Here is a 23,857-nt window from a genome sequence, read left to right as displayed (position 1 = left end):
TTGCTCTAGCCTCGGGAAAAAATAACCATTTTTTCTCTTTCACTACACGTCGGTGTGATTAGCTTACTCGCTCTCTCTCATTGATTTTGCGCATCTGTTTGGTTAGCCATATTGAGGGTGACGAGAAGGAGTTGAAATCCGGTTGACTGTCTGTCTGTCCGTCCGAGCAAGCTGTAACTAGAGTTAAAATTGATGAAACTTGGTATGCAGGTTCCTTAGTACAAAAAAATATTCGAGTTTGTAGATGAGCGAAATCGGACCACTGCCACGCCCACAAACCGCAATTAACCGAAAACCTATAAAGTATCATAACTAAGCACTAAATCAAGATATAAAACTGTAATTTGGCACAGGGGATCGCAGTAGCAAGGAGCATCAGATGTTGTCATCGCCCATGCCTCTGCACCATATAGCAGGACGGGAATAATGATTGACTTATAGAGTTTGGTTTTTGTTTCGTTCGTCGAGAGAAGACTTTATTTCTCAATTGCCTACTCTGTCCAAAATAGCACCTTTGGCAAGGTTATTCACGTTCGATTTCTAGGCTGACATTGTTGCTGTTGAGAGGACTTTATTCCTCAATTGCCTACTCAGTCCAAAATAGCACCTGTTGGCAAGAGTTATTCTGCGTTGGATTTCTAGGCTGACATTGTTGTTGCTGTTAATGCTGGTTCCAAAATAGACAAAATTATCTACAACTTCGAAGTTATGACTGTCAATAGTGACGTGGGTGCCTAGTCGCGAGTACGACGACTGTTTGTTTGATGACAGGAGATATCTTGCCCACGTTCAGTGCCAGACCCATTTTCTTTGCTTCCTTGTCCAGTCTGGAGAAAGCGGAACTAACGGCGCGACTGTTGAGGCCAATGATATCAATATCATCGGCAAACGCCGGCAGCTGTACACTCTTATAGAAGATTGTACCTGCTCGATTGAATTCTGCAGCAACTTCCCGATCCTGACGGAGCTTTTGGTATTGCTTAACGTCAGTTTATACAACCGTATTAGCTTTGCCAATTTACCAAGTTCAGACATCGCGGCATAAATCGACGAAGAGGTGGTGTATGTCGATTCGCTTCTCACGGGTCTTTTCAAGATTTGGCGCATGGTGAATATCTGGTCGGTTGTTGATTTTCCAGGTCTAAATAGATAAGATCCAATTAGTTTGTTGACGATGGACACACAATACGCTCAATGAGGATATAAGGACATGCGATGTTTAGGAGACTTATCCCACGGTAGTTGGCGCAGATTGTGGGGTCTCCCTGTTTGTGGATTGGGCAGAGCACACATAAATATGCGAAATAGATTGCATTAAAATAAATAAATATTGATGTGTTTTCTTGCAAAATAACAGTGCTTTATGGTAGCTACCCACGTACATATGTATGTATGTAGACCTTTCACTGCATCGTAACCAGTGAATAAACTTATTACAGTGTTTTTGTCGCTAGAACTTTGTGATTAGTTTTGTTTATGTAGGTGTACCAATGAGGATACAATATAAGAATTTTGTTTCAATCACTTCCTGATTTTTTGTAAGATTCATTGTGTCCTCATATACGCGTCTTATTTAAATAACTTCATTTATCCGACCAGAGAACGTATATTTATAAATTTTTATAAATAAAATTTTATAATATAAATTTTTATAAATATACGTTCTCTGTATCCGACTGCATAAACAGAGAAGATATACGTTCTACGTTCTCTGTAAATATTACCAGAGAACATAAAAGAATATACGTTCTCTGTTCAGAGGATTATCTTAAGGGGTGGTATCTTTGCTCAGCGGCAATGGCACCATCTACCGGACACGAGCCCAATTAGTTAATGGTAATGAAAAATGTTAACAGCGGAGAGGTTAACGAATGGACAGAGAATGTTAATGCAAAAAGGGAATGTTAAATTTATTAACATTCTCTGCCGCTACGATGCGCGCAAGTCGACGTCAATAAAAAATAAATACAAAATATAAAAGATTATTTCTAAATACAAGTTATGTTTTTTTTCTATTTGCAAATATATAAGTATGCGCATCGATAGATTATTAAAGAACATCTCTATTTAAAGCCTTTTCTCCGTTTTTCCACATTGTGTGGTACATTTTTCTTTTCGAAGTTATATTTTTCGATCCTCCCTCTTGTGAAAGCTACAAATTAAGTAGTATCCAAAGAGATTCGATTTAAGGTGTCAGTAGGGTAATCTGGCGTGTTTTTTTTGACATTTTTTTTCTCATAGAAATTTTTATTCTACAATAGAACTTTTTTCACATATGAGTGTCATGAGGTGGAGTGTATAAACAATTTTTTTCGGAATCTTTTGATGACATCTGTCGGAGAAATGGCTGGGTGATGCTGGCGGACAGGATTTCTCATGTTTTGATCATCTGAAACAAAAAACCCAATTTATTCTCAAAAAGTAATCGGCCCTACTAGAATCATGAAGAAATGTTGATAAATAAAAAGTAATTAACGTTCTATTTAATTTTTCCCAATGTTTTTTTACATAAATTTTGTCATAACATTGTCAATAAATTATAAAAAATTATGAATCTAGTTGGGACGATAGCCAGGCATTTTGTGAACTTTTTAAAAAATTAGCAAATCGGTTGAGTAGTTCGACCGGAATCATGTCCACCGTTTAAAAAAGTGTATTTTGAGAAAAACGCCTTTAAAGTTTGAGGTACTGAAAAAGCGTACCTAGTTGTGCACTCCGAGTGCCTTCTTCGAAACCTTCCAATGGTAAAGTGGGTTTCTACATTAATTCTAGGGGTATAAAGGAACAGAAAATGCAAAAAAAAATGTTGAAAAAAGATTACCCTACTGACCCCTTAAAGTGGAGACGGTCAAATAATTCCATCAATGCTTTAAGTTATTAGTATCATAGGCTTTTGCCGGTTACACCGACTTGTCGTCGACACGGTTGACGTTTTGGGTCATTTTATGAAATAGTCCATTTTGAATGCTAGTTAGTATTAGCGGAAAGTTATCGCTACTACTATGCCAAATAGTTTCACGACTGTTATCCAAGTTGTCGAAATTCATTTTCATATGTTGCGGTTGAGCAATGGAGACTTTCAGCACCGTTCCAAATAGAACTATTTTAGGAATATTTTATTATATTATTATATTATATATTGTTTTGATATACATACTTTTAATATGTTTAGTAAAATATGCAAAAAAATTATCTTTTTTTACCCACCCTAGTATATAGTACGGAGGCTGCTATATATATATATTTCTGGCCTAGGCAACACTAAGTGTTGCCAGGTGCAATCTGACATTTCCATTGGAAAGTTTGACATTTTTTAGCATAACATCACTCAGAACGTTTTGTAATTTAATAGTGAATTGTTTTATTTACAGGGAATTAAAAAATTCATCTCGGCCAAAAAATGGAATTAACTCGTGAACATTTTCGTGCGATCATTTTTCACAACTTTCGACGTGGATTATCACGACAAGAGTGCATCGATGAACTAAAATCTTTGTATGGCTATGAAGCACCATCCTATAGCACTGTGAAAAACTGGTACAACGAATTCAATCGTGGCCGACGCTCGCTCAAAGACGAATTCCGTGAAGGTCGTCCAAAAACAGCCGTTGTGCCAGAAAACATCGATGCCGTACGTGAACTGATAATGCAAGACCGTCATGTAACATACCTTCCGATAGAGGCATGCCTATGCATTTCTCCCACCAGCATTCATTCGATATTTCATGAACACCTGGCCGTAAAAAAGGTTTGCTCTCGTTGGGTCCCGCACAATTTGACAATCAAAAAAAGGCTCGTGTGGATTGGTGTAAGGAAATGCTGAAAAAATACGATCGCGGTGCTTCAAAAGACGTTTATAAGATCGTCACAGGTGACGAATCATGGATCTATGCGTATGAGCCCGAAACAAAACACCAATCGACCGTGTGGGTCTTCCAAGACGAGCAAAATCCAACGAAAGTTGTTCGTGGAAGAAGCACTTCGAAGCAAATGGTCGCCTGTTTCCTCGGCAAAACTGGTCATGTGGCGACTGTTCCGCTTGAGCAACGTAGGACGGTCAATTCTGAGTGGTACACCGCCATTTGTTTACCTGAAGTCTTCGGAGAAATTCGAAAAACGAACAAGAGAAGACGAATCATTGTGCACCATGACAATGCGAGCTCTCACACATCGGCTCAAACCAGCGCCTTTTTGACCGGCCAAATGACTTCTTTTTATTCCCACACATAAAGAAAATAATGCGTGGTCAACGATTTTCGTCGCCAGAAGATGCTGTTGAAGCATTCAAAAACCATGTTTTGGAGGTGTCTCAATCGGAGTGGAAAAAGTGCTTTGAAAATTGGTTTGAGCGCATGCAAAAGTGTGTAAATCTTGATGGAGAATATTTTGAAAAACAATAAAACCATTTTCGTTGATAAATATTCCTATTTTCATTATTAGGCCAGAAATATATATAGCAGCCCACGTATAACAAAACAAATATGAGATGTTCTGCAGGTTTATATGAACATCTCATATTTGTTTTATTATGTATTTAAAACAAGAAAACTTCTCAATTCTTAATCTTTGTCAGGAAAAACATCACCGCGCTACTGTAAAGGTACGTTATTCGTTGAAGACGTTGACAATAAACCGTTGCAAACATTATTGAGATATTTTTAATGGATTGTTCTCGGCGTCGCTATTCAGTTGGGACTTAGAGTTTAAGAACCAAAAATTGCGAGAAATACTTATTCATCCGACTCGAATAATAAAATAATAAGAGATTGGCAAGACGGTTAATCTCAACAGAAAATCGGCGAATAGATCAGTGGTGTCGCGATATAGAGTACTTAGTCGGCAAATAGCAAAAAACTAAATACAATTTATTGATCAAAGATGTTATGCAAATTGATACCACAGTGTCTTCCAATCAAATACAGAAACACTTTTGTTTTCCAGTTAATGCACGGACAATTAGGAGTTAGGGACCGGTTGTTCCTTCCAACTATAAAGTATTTTATTTCTGCAAACAATAGAAAGGCCAGACTCGTATTTGCGACAGCACATCGCGATTGGAGCATTCAGAAATGGAATACAATTTTATGCTCATCGAATCGAAATATAATATTAAAGATTTGGATGGCATAAGGCGTTTGAGAAGGCCGAAAGGACAAAGAAATCCTATGTTACAAAAATCTAAATTCGATTAGGACAATTTTTGTAAAAACTATTAGCAACAATGTGAAAATGGGTGAAATCATAACTCCGTCCACTCCCCATATAACGGTACCGTTAAAAACTATTTAAAGTAAATCCATAACAAAATACGCCAGAGACATTAAATTTTACCCTCACGTTGGTATGAGAGAGTTTTAAAAGGGCCGATATAAAAATTGGACGATGGGGTAGCACCACCCACTTTTAGATAAAATCACATGTCTAAGGACGTGCTCTAACGATTTCAACCAAATTCGGTATATAACATTCTTATTTCACAGTGCAAAATCGGACTGCAACCATGCCTTCATCTTATACGTAGGTTGCTATATATATTTCTGGCCTAATAATGTAAATAGGCATATTTATCAACGAAAAATATTTCGCCACCTGTGACAATCTTAAAACCGTCTTTTGAAGCACCGCGATCGTATTTTTTCAGCATTTCTTTACACCAATCCACACGAGCCTTTTTTTGAGCGATTGTCAAATTGTGGTACTGGGATCCAACGAGAACAAACCTTTCGAATGTATGCTGGTGGGAGAAATGCATAGGCATGACTCTATCTGAAGGTATGTTACATGACGGTCTTGCATTATCAGTTCACGTACGGCATCGATGTTTTCTGGCACAACGGCTGTTTTTGGACGACCTTCACGGAATTCGTCTTTGAGCGAGCGTCGGCCACGATTGAATTCGTTGTACCAGTTTTTCACAGTGCTATAGGATGGTGCTTCATAGCCATACAAAGATTTTAGTTCATCGATGCACTCTTGTCGTGATAATCCACGTCGAAAGTTGTGAAAAATGATCGCACGAAAATGTTCACGAGTTAATTCCATTTTTTGGCCGAGATGAATTTTTTAATTCCCTGTAAATAAAACAATTCACGATTAAATTACAAAACGTTCTGAGTGATGTTATGCTAAAAAATGTCAAACTTTCCAATGGAAATGTCAGATTGCACCTGGCAACACTTAGTGTTGCCCTAGGCCAGAATATATATAGCAGCCCTCGTATAACAAAATTTTAAATTTCATTTGATTCTTTCACCTTCCGGTATACAAATCAAGGATAAATTAATATGACGGAATAAAACTGTGCACGAACAATCCCTTTATTTTCACCTTATGACCAAAAATCAAATCCAACAAAAACTGTTCAAGCCCTGTACCTATAGTTGACTCTTGACCCCAAATATCGGTCAATGTGTGAGCTATATAATTGAAATTCAGGGATAATCTTTTCCTGACAAGGGTATGTCTGTGTGTCGAAAATGTCTTGAATCGGGTTAATACTTCATTTAGCTGCCATATACCTAATACAACGATTTTCGAACTTCCATGTGACTTTTTACCGCATATATCGGCCAACATGTGAGCTTTCCGTGATGAAAAGAAAATGATGAATGAAAAAAGACTATTTGAAAAAAATATCTCTACTAATAAAGATTATAAGATTAAGTTAGTTTAGTCACTGATCTAAGCGTTGTTGGCAATCGCATATGTGGCGTAATAGTAGCTTCTCGCATTACTGTTTCTTGATTTTCTATTGATGATCTTACGATATTTACAAGTTCATTAAAGGTTACTGTTGTGAATTTCAATTCGACTAAACGATTTTGTGTAAATTGCTTCCGTTTTTGGTACCAACATTATAGTACATCTACTCTTTTTTACTTTCCTATTTGCCTTCTCTTTTCCAATCAAACTCCATCACATCAGAAAATAGTAAAATTCACTGTAAATCATATTATATACATACATTTGTATATAGCAATCTATATAATAATGTGTTTATAATCCTTTAACTTACTGCATGCGAAGTTTGGACATTAATTTGGAAAAAATGGAACTTGATACGTGTACGAGTGCCAATTTAGGCGCGTCCATATTTCCCTTCAGAGATTCGGCGAACGAAGTTTGTGTTCAAAGAGAATTACAGCCATTAATAAGAACCTCTCCGCTTGTATGCATTCTGATTTTTGCGGAAACCTCTCTACAATGTTGACATTTGATGGCGTAAAATTTGTACATTCCTAGAAATTAATTACAACACATGCTTATCTCTTTGGCCTATAAATCTGCCAACAATTATATCAAATTTAATCGGTCTGCGAAGTGTTTGATATCGAATTGCAGACGCTTCAACCGGCATCCGAGCCATCGTGCTGTTAATAGCGAAGAAATGGGGAGACATGCTTACATAAGAAATCCCCAGCACAATACTTGCAAGGGGGCTACACTCCTTGAGTACTGACTATATGTTTCCCCATATGTTGCAATATTCGCGCCGCATTCGTTAACTGAATGTAGTTACATGAAATAAGTAAGGAAAAGCTGAAGTCTGATGAGTCCAGATGTTACTTTTTAATGTGTACAACTGATTCCATGAATTTAAAGTCATATTCTTACCTATGATAAGATTTCTAACTTTCTTAATTCATAGGATGATCAAATTCATTAGCTCCATTTCCATTTCAAATACATACATATGTATGTGAAGTTCAGATCATGACAAATTTACATTATAGTTTATTGGGATCGTATAAAAAGACATGGCGCACTTGCTTGGAATTATGTAATTAGGTACCAGGCATTTGCAAAGATTCATGCATTTAGAAGTGGAAAAACAACTGACAAAGGCAAAATGTAGACCCGGATTTTCACCTGACCGAAATACTAAGTAGACATGAGTCCTTAAGAGGCTACCTCAACAGTTTTATTATATTATTCATACCCTGAACAGGATATATTAAGTTTGCTACAGCGCGACGAGCTCAGCCGATTTAGATATGTATGTCCGTCCGTCTGTCTCTATATATGCGATCTAGTTTCTAAGTTTTTGAGATATCGATCTAAAATTTTACACTCGTTTTTCTCACCAGGAAGCTGCTCATTTTTTGGAAGCGTTGATATCGTTGACCTCTATAGCATATAGCTGTTATATAAAGTGAACGATCAAAATTTGAGGAGATGTCTTCGCCAAATATGGCATGGGTTATTGTCCAAGGAAACGGCGAAATCTCCGATGTAGGTACCACACAAACTGCCCGATAAAAGTTCTTGTATTTGTAAAGGGTATTACAGCTTCGGTACAACCGACGTTAAGGTATATGCATTGCATATTGTTATCAACACCTTCGTTACTTTACCTTTCTTACTTGTTATTCATCATTTTAAACTATGAAGTTTTATAAAGTCTTAAGGTATGCCGTAAGTGCGAAAGTATAAAATGTTCAATTACTTTTTTATAGCGCTAGTGTTGCCGCAAGGTGCTTTTGGGCTAGATAAAACGCTTTTCCTTAGGTGTAAGTGTTTTAACGTTTACTTGTCAAATTGATGTCTACGCAATAAGGTTACCGGTTCTCAGTTCTCTACTAAACTTGAAGCAATCCTTAAGTCTTGACTTCCCCATCTGTCAGCTATCCAGGCAAACTATTTCGAATAAAAAGTTAATTTAACTACAAGAGCATCTCTAGAATGAACGGCAGAACTTAGCCTAATCTAAGCAACGCCTTTCCTGCCTTTCATAATACTCCCTAAGTACTCACGCAATTTTATTGCAGATTTTGCAGGAGTCGCTTATCAAAATCCTTTGTTAAAGTCCTTCGTTAATGGAATCTGCTTTGGAAAAAGGTCGCTGTTTAAGTGTGTTCTATTTACAACGGATCTATAAAAGTTCGGAGTTATGCGGTGTATTACGGCTTGAAATTAAAAAACTAGCTCCATGTAAACAACATAACAAAGCAGCTTTTTTTTCCAAATAATATAACGGTAAAATATAAACCATAAAGGAATTTTTACCTAAGTTAACAGACTACCACCAAACCACCGGCAATATTGGCGGAAGATTGCCCACAGGTGAAAGAAGGCCATCTATCGCACCGAGGAGGGGAGGCAAAGCCTGCACGACATCAGTCAAAGTGCCTGAAACAGAGCCGAGCGTGCCACCTAGAGAAATAGTAGGGGTTTCAATATCATCGGGATACGCCAGCATCATTGATTGAGGAATCGAGTTCACCATCTCCAGGTGTTATGCTTTCACCTCCATTCAGCAGGCCTTTTCTCTCTCCATAAAGGGAAAATCTTCAGAAGATAGGTTCTTAACGCTGACTTTATATATACGTGGATTTATATATTTTTTCTTGTTACTCCTGCTTGGCACATATTTCGCTCCAACTTTTTCCTGTTAGTATGTAGTGAACGTCGAACTGTCTTTTCCAGGTGTGAATAGGTCTAGTAACTTGCTCTTGTTCAATCGCGTTTCAATCATTAACATTTTTTAAGACGTCGTTTGCAGGTTTGTCCCATCCACCCCCTCTTGCGCTTAAGAATATATGTAGATGAGCAATGGTTTTTATTGCGTGCGACTACATAGTGTTCCATTGGAGTAAATCATGGTAAATCACGAGTGGTGATTTCCATATTAAGCAAACGCAATTTTCATCAGATGGATGACTAGAGTTATTTCCAGATATTTGCGAACATTCCAAATGTTGTTTTTCTTTTCCGATGCGGTTACTTATATCGTCAGAAGAATCTTTTGGAACGATTATCGTACAGTCAAGCTATACACAAGATTCAACATCGTCTATGCCCTCATCCAGTATATGCCGTGGATTGTTATGGTCAGTGCTCCAACATAATTTTTTATCTAATATTTATATTAATGATTCGCATAATTCAAGTCTTAAAGCTGATCTAACAGATCCAACCTAATTCCTCTCACTGCGCCTGTTGCATCTCTCATTAAAACATTCCGAAGTGTGTTAAAAATTAATGGTGACAATATGAGTATACATCTTTGCCGTACCCTTCTTTTTATTGGTACACTGTTACCAAGTAGGCCTAGCGCGTCGAACGCTTATTCGGGGACCTTAAAAGATACTTACAATGAATGAGCAGCGCCAATCAGCAATCCAAAGATTCCGTGGAAACTCTTCCCATGCGTTGGGAGTAGTAGTTGTTCGGTTTAGTAGATTTGAGTACCGCAATCCGTGTTCCGATGCCTTCAGCTAATTAAATAACAACTTAAATATTTATACAAAATCATAACTCCTTATGAGGCAAAGTTACGTCGGGCATAATAGTTGAAGTATTCATTTGCAACTGTACGAACAAAGAAGACAAGTACCTCAAGCATATCCATACATAGTATGTACTTTTGTATGTACATTAATGTTTTAGTGAAGGGAGAATCGTCTGCAGCAATTAGCAGTGATTTTCGGAAAGCTTATAAAAGAGATAAATGCACAAGAACTTCGCCTTCTTCAGACTCTTAAGGCAACGTTAACACGATGATTATTTTTGTGGCGAATTCACTTTTGGTGTCGCTCATTGTGTTCACACGAGCGACACAAGTCCGACAAATAGAAAATTTTATATATTTTTTTATATCAAAAAAATTTGACAAAAATTTTTAATTTTCCAACATAATGTAATTTCCATTTCAAACAGAGAGCTATTGCAACCATGAAAAGAATTTCAAATGGAAAAGGAATACCGAATTCCGTACCAGCGAACTGTTACAAACAAGAACACAAAGCGTGCCATCCGAACACTTTAAACTCATGGTCCTTTCGTCTTCGTCGTTCCCTCGCGACAAAAGAAGTCCTCGTCTGAACATAGTCTAATTTGTCTTGTACAGCGCTACGACCATGTGTGTATAAGTAGTTTAGATGTATTATTTAATACTTTTAGGAATATAAGTTATGTAATCAACCAGACGATGCTTAAATAATAGACTGAATTTTGATTACTAATTAATTATTATTTTAACTCTAAGAATATACATATGTACATATGTCTCTAAAAATTATGAGCTTATAAATGTACTTATTTACATATGTACATATGCACAAATGTACATACATATAAATATGGACCACTGGGAGTTGGACAAGAATGTTTCATTTGCTTTCGATTACGGTTCCATTCGTGCTTTAAATAAACTCTGATTGAAGGTGAAGAAAGCTATTTCGAATGTCAACTGACACGTTTGAGTAATTGCTGAAATTAATTAGCAGTTAGGTCAAAGTGTTTATAAGCAGCTAATTTTGGATAAAAGACACGGTTTGTTCCAATTGAACTCGCTGCCATTGCTCCTTTAAAATACTCGCGTTCTGCTTCTTTATACATATGTATGTAACTACATAAAAAACTGTATTTAAATATATATGTACGTATGCTAGTTTGGCATATATAGGAAAAACAAGCGGCAATCATTAACAAGTGCAATATCGCTTGGTGCATAGGCCATGCGTACACAAAAATCTAGGAACATGGATGTGTAAGAAACCAGAAACGACTAAAGAGTCCATAAAAATGTTAAATATAGTGATAATAATTATTAATTAATATAATAGTACAGTCATTTTGTATTTTTCTTTGGAAAGTTTTCCGGGAGTTTTGAAATTTGGCAATTTTATAGATTTTGGTATGCTCTTGCCAAATTTCAACTTTGCCACCTCGTATGTTTGCCGCTCGCGCCGCCATATTGAAAAAATGGCGCCCAAAAGCAGTTTTTTGATAATAACTCCTTTCCGGCTCATTTTTCAGGAAAAACATATCTTTACAAATTAAAAGTAGAGGAAGTTTTCTACAATTTATGTCTTAACCTTTTCTTTCCTAAAATCAATAGTTTCGGCGTACGAGCACCGTAAAGTGTAATTCAATACACGTTTCGGCAGAAATACTCATTTCCACACCACCATGAGGTAGAGAAATCGGCGCATTTTTTTTTATCGTGGTATCCCCAGTAGGTCTAATCCACATCTGACTCACTATTTAAATATTTAGGTCAATTTCCGTCGCTTCATTCTTCTTGACGGACCAGGTGTTGGGTTTTCATCGTCTTCAATACCGATTGAACTATCGAAGACGGAAGTTTCCTTTGGCATCATCGACGATAGGATCATCAGTTTCGTCGTGGTCCTCTTTGTTCTCGATTTCTTCGTTTATTTGCTCGAGAATAGTGTCCGTTTCATTCTTCTTCAATATCGTCTTGTGACGGAAATGGCGAATTATCGCAAGAACCACCACAGTTCGTGCACACAACGGAGCACTTTAGCCCTGCTTTTCTGCATCCGCAAGCTTTTTGACAACCTTTCTTGCATTTGTAAGAAATAAGTTTCAGTAAGCTTTCCGGAGCAGGGGGATCGAATGTAGTAACAGGAATGAGCCCGTTCTTGTCTTTTTTCCATCCCCATTGTTCTGCATTTTTTTCGTTTCCATACCATTGCTAAATTTGGTGATAAGTTCGAAACGAATGTTGTCGTGCTGCTGCTTCTGTTGGTGGTAGCGACGCAATATTGAATTTTCTCTTATATGCTGATGCTGTGAAACATGCATATCCATATTTATTTAGAGTTGGACTTTTCCGACTTTTCACATCGCTGTAACTGTATAATGCAACAAGGAAACGTTCTCCAGCTTTAGCAATGTTTTCTGGATCTGCATTTGGATTTTTAAATACTTCGATAACCTCGTTTAAATCTGGGTTTTTTTGGAGTACTTTAATAAATTTCATTTTTCCTTGACAAAATAATGCCGATGAGGTATCATAACCACTAAAGGCATGGGTCTTTTATACTGTTTATGGAGTATATTTGTCGTGAAATTTTTCCTTTTCCTGGCTTGAGGATGTATATATTTGGACAGCGCTGTCAAAAGAACGAGAAGTTTATTGCGGTATTAATTATTAACGTATCCGCATCTTCGGTGGCTTGTTTAACCACGAAGTGTTTAGCTTCAAATTTTATCTTCAACATTTCAATGAGGCGGTTCTTGTTTGCATCGTTACCCAGGAATTTACTTTGGGATACAGTTGGCGTCATTGCTTCGTCGAAAAGTATGTCTACTGAAGCAGTTTTTCGTGATCGTCGGGATCGTTCTACATACTTGGTACTACGGGCTGCTTTATCTTCTGGATATCCGTCAAATACTATAATGGCATTGGAGGTATAGTGCGATCGGACGTAAGCAATGTATTTATTGCAAATAGATGAAAATGATTCGCCCTGTTGCCAAACGACTCGGTGTAATAAGTATCCTCCATCGATGATGTACATACTTATATCGTATTTTCAAAATTGATATCGCCAGAATGGTGTTCAAATGCCTGATACATCGTGGATTTGATACATTTGCGCATGCCCTCGTCATTGAAAAGGGATAACGGAATTGGAGCAAGTTCGTACGTAAGAAAATTTTCAAGTTCATCTTCAGAATCTTTAGCGATGCACATTCTTTGGAAAATTAACAAAGGATTAATCGGAACAAACTCGTTTTCTATCCGAATGCCTGTACTCATAATACCAAGTGATTTTACGCTGTTGTTACGTTTAAATTTTACAGTATGGAAATCGCTGCCAATGATTTTCGAAATGCCAGCACTACCAACTTCTTGAGACATATGACAGTTAACTTTTCATCTCTGATAATTCCAGTGCTTATTGACATGATTTCCTTCAATTCTGGAAAAGGTGGATGATTGGACAACCAATCCACCAATTTTTTGACGTCATCATTGTCACGTTTAACTCGTGAAGTTCTTATTTCGACATGCTGCTCGGAACTGGAAAAAGCTACATCGCAAAATGTCTCAACCTCGTCACAAATATTGTACAGAAATGCCATTCCTAACGTCCACTTGGATAGCACGCTTTCCTTGACTCCTCGACCATGAGTAAGCCCACCAAGACATTTCATCGTCCTCATTAACGACTGCTCAATTGTCATATCTGACCACGTACCGCACCAAAATTTGTCAGAACGCCTAATTGTGAAATACCCTTTCCTTGTAAATAGTTCATATTCTTCAGCTGTCATTCTTTGCTTCAAATGAAACATATCTTGCAAATATAAATGACAAGATTTAGCATATAAGAAATGACCACTGTCATAAAAATAAGGTATCTCTACCTCATGGTGGTGTGGAAATGAGTATTTCTGCCGAAACGTGTATTGAATTACACTTTACGGTGCTCGTACGCCGAAACTATTGATTTTAGGAAAGAAAAGGTTAAGACATAAATTGTAGGAAATTTCCTCTACTTTTAATTTGTATGGATATGTTTTTCTTGAAAAATGAGCCGGAAAGGAGGCGGCGCGAGCGGCAAACATACGAGGTGGCAAAGTTGAAATTTGGCAAGAGCATACCAAAATCTATAAAATTGCCAAATTTCAAAACTCCCGGAAAACTTTCCAGGTAACCTCTATTTTTTCGACCAAATGACTGTACTATAGTCCCCAACAAAAAAAAAGTAGTTCACTGGTCATGGTGATAGCGGCTGTTCATGTCGTCTGAAATAAAAAAATCGAATGGATTATTATACAGTAGTTTTGCGGCTATCGTCCCTACCAAATATAACCGATTTCATTAAAAAAACAAAAATTTCCAATTTGAAAGAAAAGTCACGAAAAACTTGTTTTTTTTCCTTAAATACATGAGAATACCCCCTTAAACAAAAAGTTCGGCATAAGTTGAAAAAATACTTATTTTTACTCGTTTTAAATTAAAGTGGATAAAAACTCATCTCATCTATTTGAAACAGAAATGGTAAAACTCGTTACGTTAAAAATAAAACATTGAGAGCTGTTCCTTTTCGACTCAGTCCTTTTATTTGCTTATATAGTGTGTTATATAAGCCGAATACACAGGGTAAAACCCATGTGTAAAAATTATTTTTTTACCCGTATAATTATTTCTATGTTTTGCCAGGAGGTCGGTGTAGGTCCAGGTACAGAATGAAACCATCCTTTTATTGGGACGAACTTCTAGTGGCCGAACTACAGTCTGTCAAGTAAGAGCGTGGTCGAATTTACCGACAGTTAATGAAAGATTTCGCTCTAATTTCTTCGCGAGCCGATAGAGGGAAGCTTTGTCCTTGATGCATTGTCAACAAAGGTTCAGTTGTCGTTGATTTTTGAAAAAGAATCACGTTAAACGCCATGAGTGCTAAGTACGCGTCGCGCTACGAGGCTGTGTTCCTTTGCATCCACCCGAAAGGTCCCAAAATGTCGCAATCAGTGGCTGCTAAATATATGAGAAAGTCGAAGGCATTTGTACAGAAGTGGCTAAAATTTGTCGATGATTTACCAGAACGTGGTTCGATAGGAAAAGTGAACAAAATAGATGAAAAAGGAATAGCGAATCTGTTTCCGCGGAATCCTGCTTTAACACTGCGGCATGGACAAGCAAAATTAATGGCAAAAGGTTTAGATGTATCCTACGAAACTATCCGAACCCTTCTTCATACTCATGATCTGAAATGGCGCAACACAATGAAGAAGCTTCTGTTGACTGAAAAACTTGTGACAAAGCAACTCGCTTGGGCGCATGACAATATTGATAGAGATTTTGAAAATGTCATTTTTACTGATGAATGTTCTATATGGGCACTAGAGTGATTCAAAAAAAAATTATTTTTTTTCGTTTGGTACTCGGAAAAATAGGTTCCTAGACACCTCTAAGAAAGCCTCTCCAAACATGAGTTTTTAATTCTAACGGGAAGGTCCTCCTACATACAGTTTTCTATTTTTTCTTATTATCAGATAGAAAAATTTATATCTCGCTTCCAATTACTTGAAAAAATTTCTGGTTCCTAAGATTTTGTTGGAAATTGAATGCTCTACAAAAAAGGTCTATGATGATTTTTTCGTAAACGCAAACGTTTAAATGATATTAACAGGTTGATTATTTTTGGGAACATTTTTTATTTCTTATGAATTTTATAACTCAATGAAAAAAAATTATTATGAATGATGAAATTCACAGTTTTGTAGGAAATTTACTGCTCTATAAAAATGGTCTTATTTGATTTTTCGATTAAGTTAAGCGTTTACGAGATATTCATCGTCAAACATCAATGCATATTAGGGTGGATCAAAAAAATTTTTTTTTTCGTTTGGTACTCTGAAAAATAGGTTCCTAGACACCTCTAAGAAAGCCTCACGCGAGCCCGGTCAACTTCCACCAATAGGCTTGTTCAGCGGACCGTAAATCATGGAATAAAGGTGCACCTTTGGGGCTGCTTCTCAAAGCAGGGATTCGGCACTTTGTACCTCTTTACTGACAACCTATATGCCGAACAAGTGATAAAAATCTACAAAACGGCTTTACTGCTATCTGCCAAACGATGGTTCATAAGAAAAAATGAAGATTGGATTCTGCAGGAGGACAGCGATCCTAAACACCGCAGCAAGCTCTGTACTCAGTGGAAAACTCAATCTGGCATCGTTACATTGGATTGGCATGGGTATATATCAAACAGAAGCTTCGTGGAAGACGCACATACACTTTGAAGCCTTGCCTTCTAGAATACGCCGTCAAATTAGTAGAAAGCATGCCTCGGAGATGCCAGGCAATTATCGACGCCAGTGACGACTGGACACATTATTGACCAAATTGCATCATTGTTTGTAATGTGGACAATGTATATATAAATACGAAAGTTTCACAAAATATTTTTTTTTATGAATTATCCCGACCACGCTCTTACTTGACAGACTGTTTATAGTATAAAGTAACATCATTACCTATCAATGAGAAATAGATAATATTTTATAGGAAACATAAAGCCATTAGTATACTTCACTTAATTTTTCATGCATCGTGTATCGTGTATGTCATTATTGCAATATACATAAATGTAAGAACATACATATTATATAATAAATATGTAATGCTTAAAGTACACTATTTTTTTTTCTTTTAAAAAATATATTTGCCTGTTTTTACCATACGGATTGAAAACTGTATTTTTCTGACCGAAATATCTTACTACATACAGTCGATTGGACTCAGATGTGAAACGGTATACATATATGTGACCTGGTCTACGAAAAGGCTTAGGTGTCAAAAAAAGGAGAAAAATTAATGAGATAACGAGAAACTGACGATTATTTTTAACAGCTTTTCCCAGAAAACTAGTTTTCGCACCTAAGCCCCCCTTTCGTAGACCAGGTCACATATAATACATTCATTTTTAATATATTTTCAAAAATCTGCGGGGAAATTATTGTTTACGTTTGATCAGTGTCAGATCCATCCTTTTTATTTTAAACCGCTTACATAAGTATGCTTACGACAATTCCCAAACGGTCAGAGATAAAATTGCATGTTGTTTTTGAGATTGGCTGATAGCTTGTCTATATTATATAAGTCGTTTCTGAACGCTTGATTTACCAATTATGTGGCTGAACAGGGTCAAACTATGGAATTTAGATACTCATTAGCTTATTTTCTCCCAATATTAAAATAGGATTAAGAAAACAATAAAGTCTTTCGCTTATTCCGGTTATTCCGGTTTTACCAAAAGGAAGCACTGAAGGATACATACACAAGTAATTGTAACTAAAATTAAAGAAGGAGACTGTCCAAGAACGTAGAATTCATAATTCCTAATAATCATATATGTACTTATGTATATATGTAAATATATATGTGCATACGGTTCTTTTAAACTCGTACTAAACCAATTTTTTAAAGCATATAGGCATATTTTATACATCTGCCTTAAGGTTAGATGGTGTCAAGCAAAGATGTCATGAAAAAACTTACACAAAAGGATAGGCAGATCATGATAAATGTCATAAAAAGAAGAGACTACTTATGAATGAGTTACGTAGCGCTATAAGAAAGACAATTAGGAAGTGCTGGTGATCGCATACTAAAGGGGGTACACAATGCTCCCAAGTCTGACATTTAACGACGTAGAACTCAACATACTTTCATGGATTAACATACAGTACCTGTACGAGTGCTGCGGATTCCAAACTCTCTAATAACACTTTTTATAAAAAAAATTAAATTAAAGTACGATAGGGGGTTGAAAGTCTTTGTTTACAAAAACATCCCTCCACAAATAGTAAACTACGCGTTGCTGCCTTTCATTCATACATACATACATATGCATGTATGTATGTATGTATAAATTAAAATTTTTTGCCTTTGTGTGATTTACTAGCAAACATAAGCATGAAAAATACTACTTGACGCATGGAAATAGACAGACGAAATAACTCGCCGACATAGCGCCAATGATCCGCCTCTTTCCAGTACTCGTACTCGTACTCGCACTCGTGTTCCCAAACTCCCTTTAGCAGCGTCCAGCATTGAGTGAGATTAATGCGGTGAGGAAAATCATAAATTAATTAGGAAAGAATGAGAAACGAGGCAGGGACATCCGACGCCCCACTCGACTAGGCGTATGCCATTTGATGACTGCAGCATAGCGGCTAAGAGGAATAGCGGGAAGTGACAATATTAGATGTTGGTGTTTTCAAAATAATCCAAAACACTTATTAGTGACACTTAGCAGCGATTTATTGTTGTGATCAAGATGTTGTGAAGTGTTGTGGGGTTATGCCCGTGTGTTTATATTTATAAATATGTGGATTTGTCTGTATGCGTAATTGTCACCAAGTACTCTGCTGGGGCGTAGGAAGAAATCCGTTAGAATGGGGGTCGTTTATTGATCAAAGACTTTAGTAGAGCTGTATATTTTTTGTTCGTAAAGATATCTCGAATAATGTCTTGTTACTGGACGGACTTATTTCATATACATCAAAGCAATAACTTGATTAAGCTAATTCGTATTATATTGAGTCGGATTTCCCGAATAAAGAACCTTCGGTTAGCGCTTCTGTTTCATATTTTGGTTGTTAGTAGGTTTTATATTATTTATTAAAACAGCAAAAAGACGTCCAGTGCTGGTTTTAGGGTCTTCAAAAGCTAAGGCACACTTCCTTGATAGACAGGATTGTATTCATAAATATTTGAAGGTGGTGTTTAGGACGAGTTGAATGAAATTGGTAAACTTCGTGTTTTTGACGCCAGAATATTGTCTTCCCTACTTTATCATGCATTTTTTGCCCCAGTTTAATATACATAGTATATATGTACATATATATACTTATAATATATATAGTATAATATACTTAATATCGGAGGTATTTTGTAAAAATTCACTTTTGTTGGAACCACCTCATGAAACTTGTAGGTAGGTAGATAAAGGGGGGCGGCAGAACATCCTTGGCCCCGGGCGCCCGAAGTTGTAGCTACGCCACTGGGTATATGTACATATGTATGCATGCATATTAGTAAAGCCGTGAGCGTTATTAAAGGGGCGGTGAATGGCGTCATGTCTTTGATTGCAGGCCTCATTAGGGTCGCCGAAGTGCTTAACGACATAATTGTATCTGTATCTGCAACGAAGAAACGCTGGATGGAAGGATAACCGCGTTGGGGATATTATGTTAGAGCAATTTACAGGTGTTGTCACAATGGTTTTGAGGTATTTTTCTTGGAAGATAAAACATTTGTATGTATGAATACATGTAAAACTCATAAATGCTTGCTTAATTTAAGATAATAATTATTCATCACTTGTGTGCAACCACCAAAAACGATTTCTATATACTATATGTATGAGTACATACAAGCAAGCAGTCTGATCAGAACTTCGTCGTCTATCTTTACAATCAATTATCATTTTTGACAGAAAACCATTGGTGCTCCAAACCGAAGTAAAAACTTGTACTTATATTCTTAATGTGGAGAGGTATTCTACTAATAAATGAGGAATGGTTTTGATTCAATGAAATTCATGCTTAAATACAACGAAACATACTTATGCGCACTCAATACATATTTTAAAGTAATTAGTAGGGAAATTTGGCGCCGGCTATGGAATGTGGAAATGTTAGGTGTTCATGGGAATAAAGGTATGTATGTTTGTAAGTGATATTACCATCAACCCTGTAAAAAGCATTACATGCTAGGGCAGAACTACTATACAATATAGTAACATTAACATTACAATGCCGTAGGACAGGACCACATTTGATTCAATGATGCATAAGACAATCCACCAAACAACTTCCTAAGTAGTTTCTTTGGAATCCAGGAAATTGTGCTGACGACGAAATGCTTAAGTCACGTTTTACTTTAAATAAAACTGCATCTGAATTGTATTTCGATTAAAAGAAATAATCGCTAATGAAAAGTGGAACTAATGTCGGTATACACGAGATTATTTCTAACTGAAGTAGCGCTACTTATATAGTTTGCAGTAATTTAAAATATTCAAATCGGTCAAAAAATAGAATTGAATAGTGAATATTTTTTACAACTTTCGACTTTAATCTCGACGTTAGTGCAATTTTTGTCGTTAAAGCTCCATCAAGGATCAGTGTTTTCGATGGTATGGTGAATCAATCAAGAAAAAATCGAGGTCGTCGTTTTTGGTCGTGGTGTACCAGCTGTTATTTTTGCATTTTCCGAAAACCAATGGTTTCGGTTGCAGCTGTACGTAAGGGGTTTGAAATGCCGTCCCACAGTTCCCTTATACCGAGTTGTTGACGAGTGCTCTCAGAGAGCGGAGTGCAAGCCGAGTAGTAAATCGTTCGGCTGTCTGTTGTGATTGCAGTTTCTCGACGTCGAACCTTCCTTGTGTTTGTTGACGTGCGTTTTTTGCTGCACAGAAGGCGGTGCCATATTAGGTGAATCTTGGTTACATGATCAAAATGTGATTTTTGGTCAAATAAGCCGTGTCGAATGTTGGATTCCAATTTTTGGTGTCTTCCGTTCTATCACAACATGATCGAGCTGGTTGGTGGCTTTTCGATCCGGAGACAGCCAGGTAGCTTGATGTATTTTCTTGTGCTGGAATCTAGTACTACAGATAACCCTATTTCGGGCCCGGCGAAGTCGATCAGCCTCAACCATTTGGGAATGTTTCGTGGTGGAGGCTGAATTTACCGACCGTTAAAGACGCCAAGCACGATTTTGACATCGTGGCGGGGGCAGCTCTCATAAGTGCGCTCCAAGCGCTCATAGAAGGCATATTTGGTCACATCGTCCTTCTCTTCCGTCGGGGCGTGGGCGCAAATCAGCAATATGTTGAAGAACCTCGCTTTGATGCGGATTGTGGCTAGACGTTCATTCACCGCAGTGAATGATGGTACTCGGCAACGGAGTCTCTCTCCCACCACAGATCCCACACCAAACTTGCGCTCCTTTATATGGCCACTGTAGTAAATGCCACAGGACCTAGTCGCCTCTGACCTTGTCCCGTCCATCGCATTTCTTGGACGGCAATGATGTCAACCTTTATTTTCACGAGGATATAAACCAGCTGGGCAGTGGCACCTTCCCAATTAAGGGACCAGACATTCCAGGTGCATGCCCTCAATTCGTAGTCCTTATTTCGTTTGCCATGGTCATCATCAAAAGAGGGGTCACTCATCCGAGGCTTGTTTTCCTTTTCATTGGTATGATATTTTTTCGTGGCGGGTCCCAAACCCAGCGCACTACCCTGCGGAGGGGATGTTTCCCCTTCTCACTTTAGCTCGCCTTCAAACGGATGTTCTTAGGCTACCCAGAGGATACTTGACCAAAGCCCGGAAGTCGTGAGCTGCTTGAGTCATATGTAAAAGAATCGTTTCTGGCCACTCCCAAGTGAATGGCGACCAGAGAACTTTCGTCACTTGCGTGAACTTCTACACATGACTCCATCCACTGGCGCGCTGTTGTTAACTCGGCTGTAGTCGCGTAAGCGGTGTCTACGCCAATAAAAAGAAGAAGAAGAAGACGTTAGGATCCAGACTGTTCTTCGTCCATTTCGTTAATATGGAATATTTCAGAAAAGAGCGAAAATCAAATCAGTTTACTTTCAAACAAATGCCATTTATTCAATTGGCTGACGTCAATATCACACAATCTTCTGCATAAGAGGTGATGGAAAATCCCTCTAGAGAGCGAATACCATACTGCGGAATTCCCTGTTATATCTTCTTAGAGAGTGTAAAACCCAATGTTTTGATGATTAGAAATTTGGTAGTGTTGCAACAGATTTGGTAGATATTTTGGTACCTAAAGATTTTCTCAAGTGGCAACACTGAAGATAATGCGTTTTAATGCAATAGTATAAACAAAACCTATCTTATTTCTTCGGATGCGTTCCTGTTATGTAAAGTGAGATGAAAAAAATTCGTCATGTGGTTTTAGAGCTCTCAAAGAAGCAAATGTACACCGAATTCCGCCGCAAACAAAATGCTCCAAATTCACTATCTTGACAAGCAAACATTCATAACTACATACATACATACGCTTATACACAGAGACTTATACTTACATACATACATGCAAGTAAACGATTAATTAGTGTCCACACTCCAGTTTCTCAGTTTCCTGAGTTCATGGCACCAGTAAACGGATCCAAATGTGCTCGAGTTGTTCCAGTGATTTATGCCTTTGCGGTGACAAACACTTGAAATGTGATGATTTATAATGAAGATGCATGTATTAGTATTAATTAAATTTTGACACGGACGCGCTCGATTTAAAGCCAAATGGCAGTGGAATTGCTGGAATTACTTTTTTGATGATTTTTTGTGTGTGAATAAATTCTTTTGCACAAATTTCAGCATAAGAAAGATTCACATCTGGTTCCGGGTTATGTAAACAAACAACAACAATTTTAGCTGAACCAAGGCATGACAGTAATTATGTATATTTATATAATTATATTATGCTTGCATGTGCTTAAAGTCCCTAAATATTTTTTTAGTAGCCGTAGAATCAATCAATCGGCAGATTTCTGATTCAAGTAATTTCTGTAACAGAATTGTGGGCTAGGCTATCACTAATTTCAGGATGTTGTTTTTCTTGAAGCGTTGACATTAATTACAAAGCAATTGTTGGAGGAGCTACATATTGACTGTAAATACTGCATAGAACGATTTAACAGAGAGAAGTGCAAGAAGTATTTCTCTTTAAAAATTATTGCTTCATCAAAACAATTTTTGCTTATCTACATATACATATTTCATATATGTATGTATGTACCTACAATGATATGCATATACGTATGTTTCGGTGTGTTAAAAAAACGAATTTTTTTCGTTCGGTAATTTGAAAAATAGGCTCTTAGACACCTCTACGAAAATCGCTCCAAGTATGAGCTTTTAATTGTAACGGGAAAGTCCCCCGCCTTAAATTTTTCTTATTATCCAACTGCTAGATTTTTTTTTCTTTTATATTATTATTTTGGTTTTCCTGTGAGGAATCAATACAAATCCTGGTTTCCACATACATAAGTGTTGTGTAACGTGTGTGAGGCTCCTTTTAGGTTGGGCTAAACAAGAACCTAGACATTTGTCCCCTGCTATTCCAATGATTTGGACGGCACCAAAGGTATAACTACCAAATCCCAACACACTATCCAGTATCCAAACTTGTTTTCGGCCAAGAGACCCATCCCACATAGTGCCTGTGGCAACCCTAGTGAGTGATGACAACTGGCAGCACCACTGATGCGAATGGAAAACGAGCGAGGAGCGAGTTGAGTAATAACGAGGATCATCGAGTGCACAGTTAATATAGTAGAGTCATCGAGTGCAAGGTGAAGAAATTTGAGAAGAGAGAAAATTTGGCATTAAATTGCATATATGTATGTACATACAAACATAAAGGCATAATTATACTAAGAAAATGATGAATCCCAGTGTGGCACCATTTCTATGCGATGTGATGGACAAGTCGATAATCCGAACAGAGTGGGAAAAATGGCTTCGATCGTTTACGCTGTACTTAGAAGCAGAAGACATTACCACTGCGTCTAAGAAAAGAAGTAAACTGCTACACCTTGGC

At 37.3% G+C, this 23,857-nt stretch overlaps 1 pseudogene; it reads right to left on the bottom strand.

Annotated features, from left to right (window-relative positions):
- Positions 1-2,900: 2,900 nt before the first annotated feature.
- Positions 2,901-23,857, bottom strand: part of LOC126754769 (uncharacterized) — a 45,463-nt pseudogene continuing 24,506 nt past the window's right edge.

This window comes from Bactrocera neohumeralis, chromosome 4, assembly GCF_024586455.1.
Source record: "Bactrocera neohumeralis isolate Rockhampton chromosome 4, APGP_CSIRO_Bneo_wtdbg2-racon-allhic-juicebox.fasta_v2, whole genome shotgun sequence".
In the NCBI taxonomy this organism is placed as follows: domain Eukaryota; kingdom Metazoa; phylum Arthropoda; class Insecta; order Diptera; family Tephritidae; genus Bactrocera; species Bactrocera neohumeralis.
The sequence above is the reverse complement of the archived record's forward strand: the minus strand, read 5'-3'. Positions and strand labels throughout refer to the sequence as shown.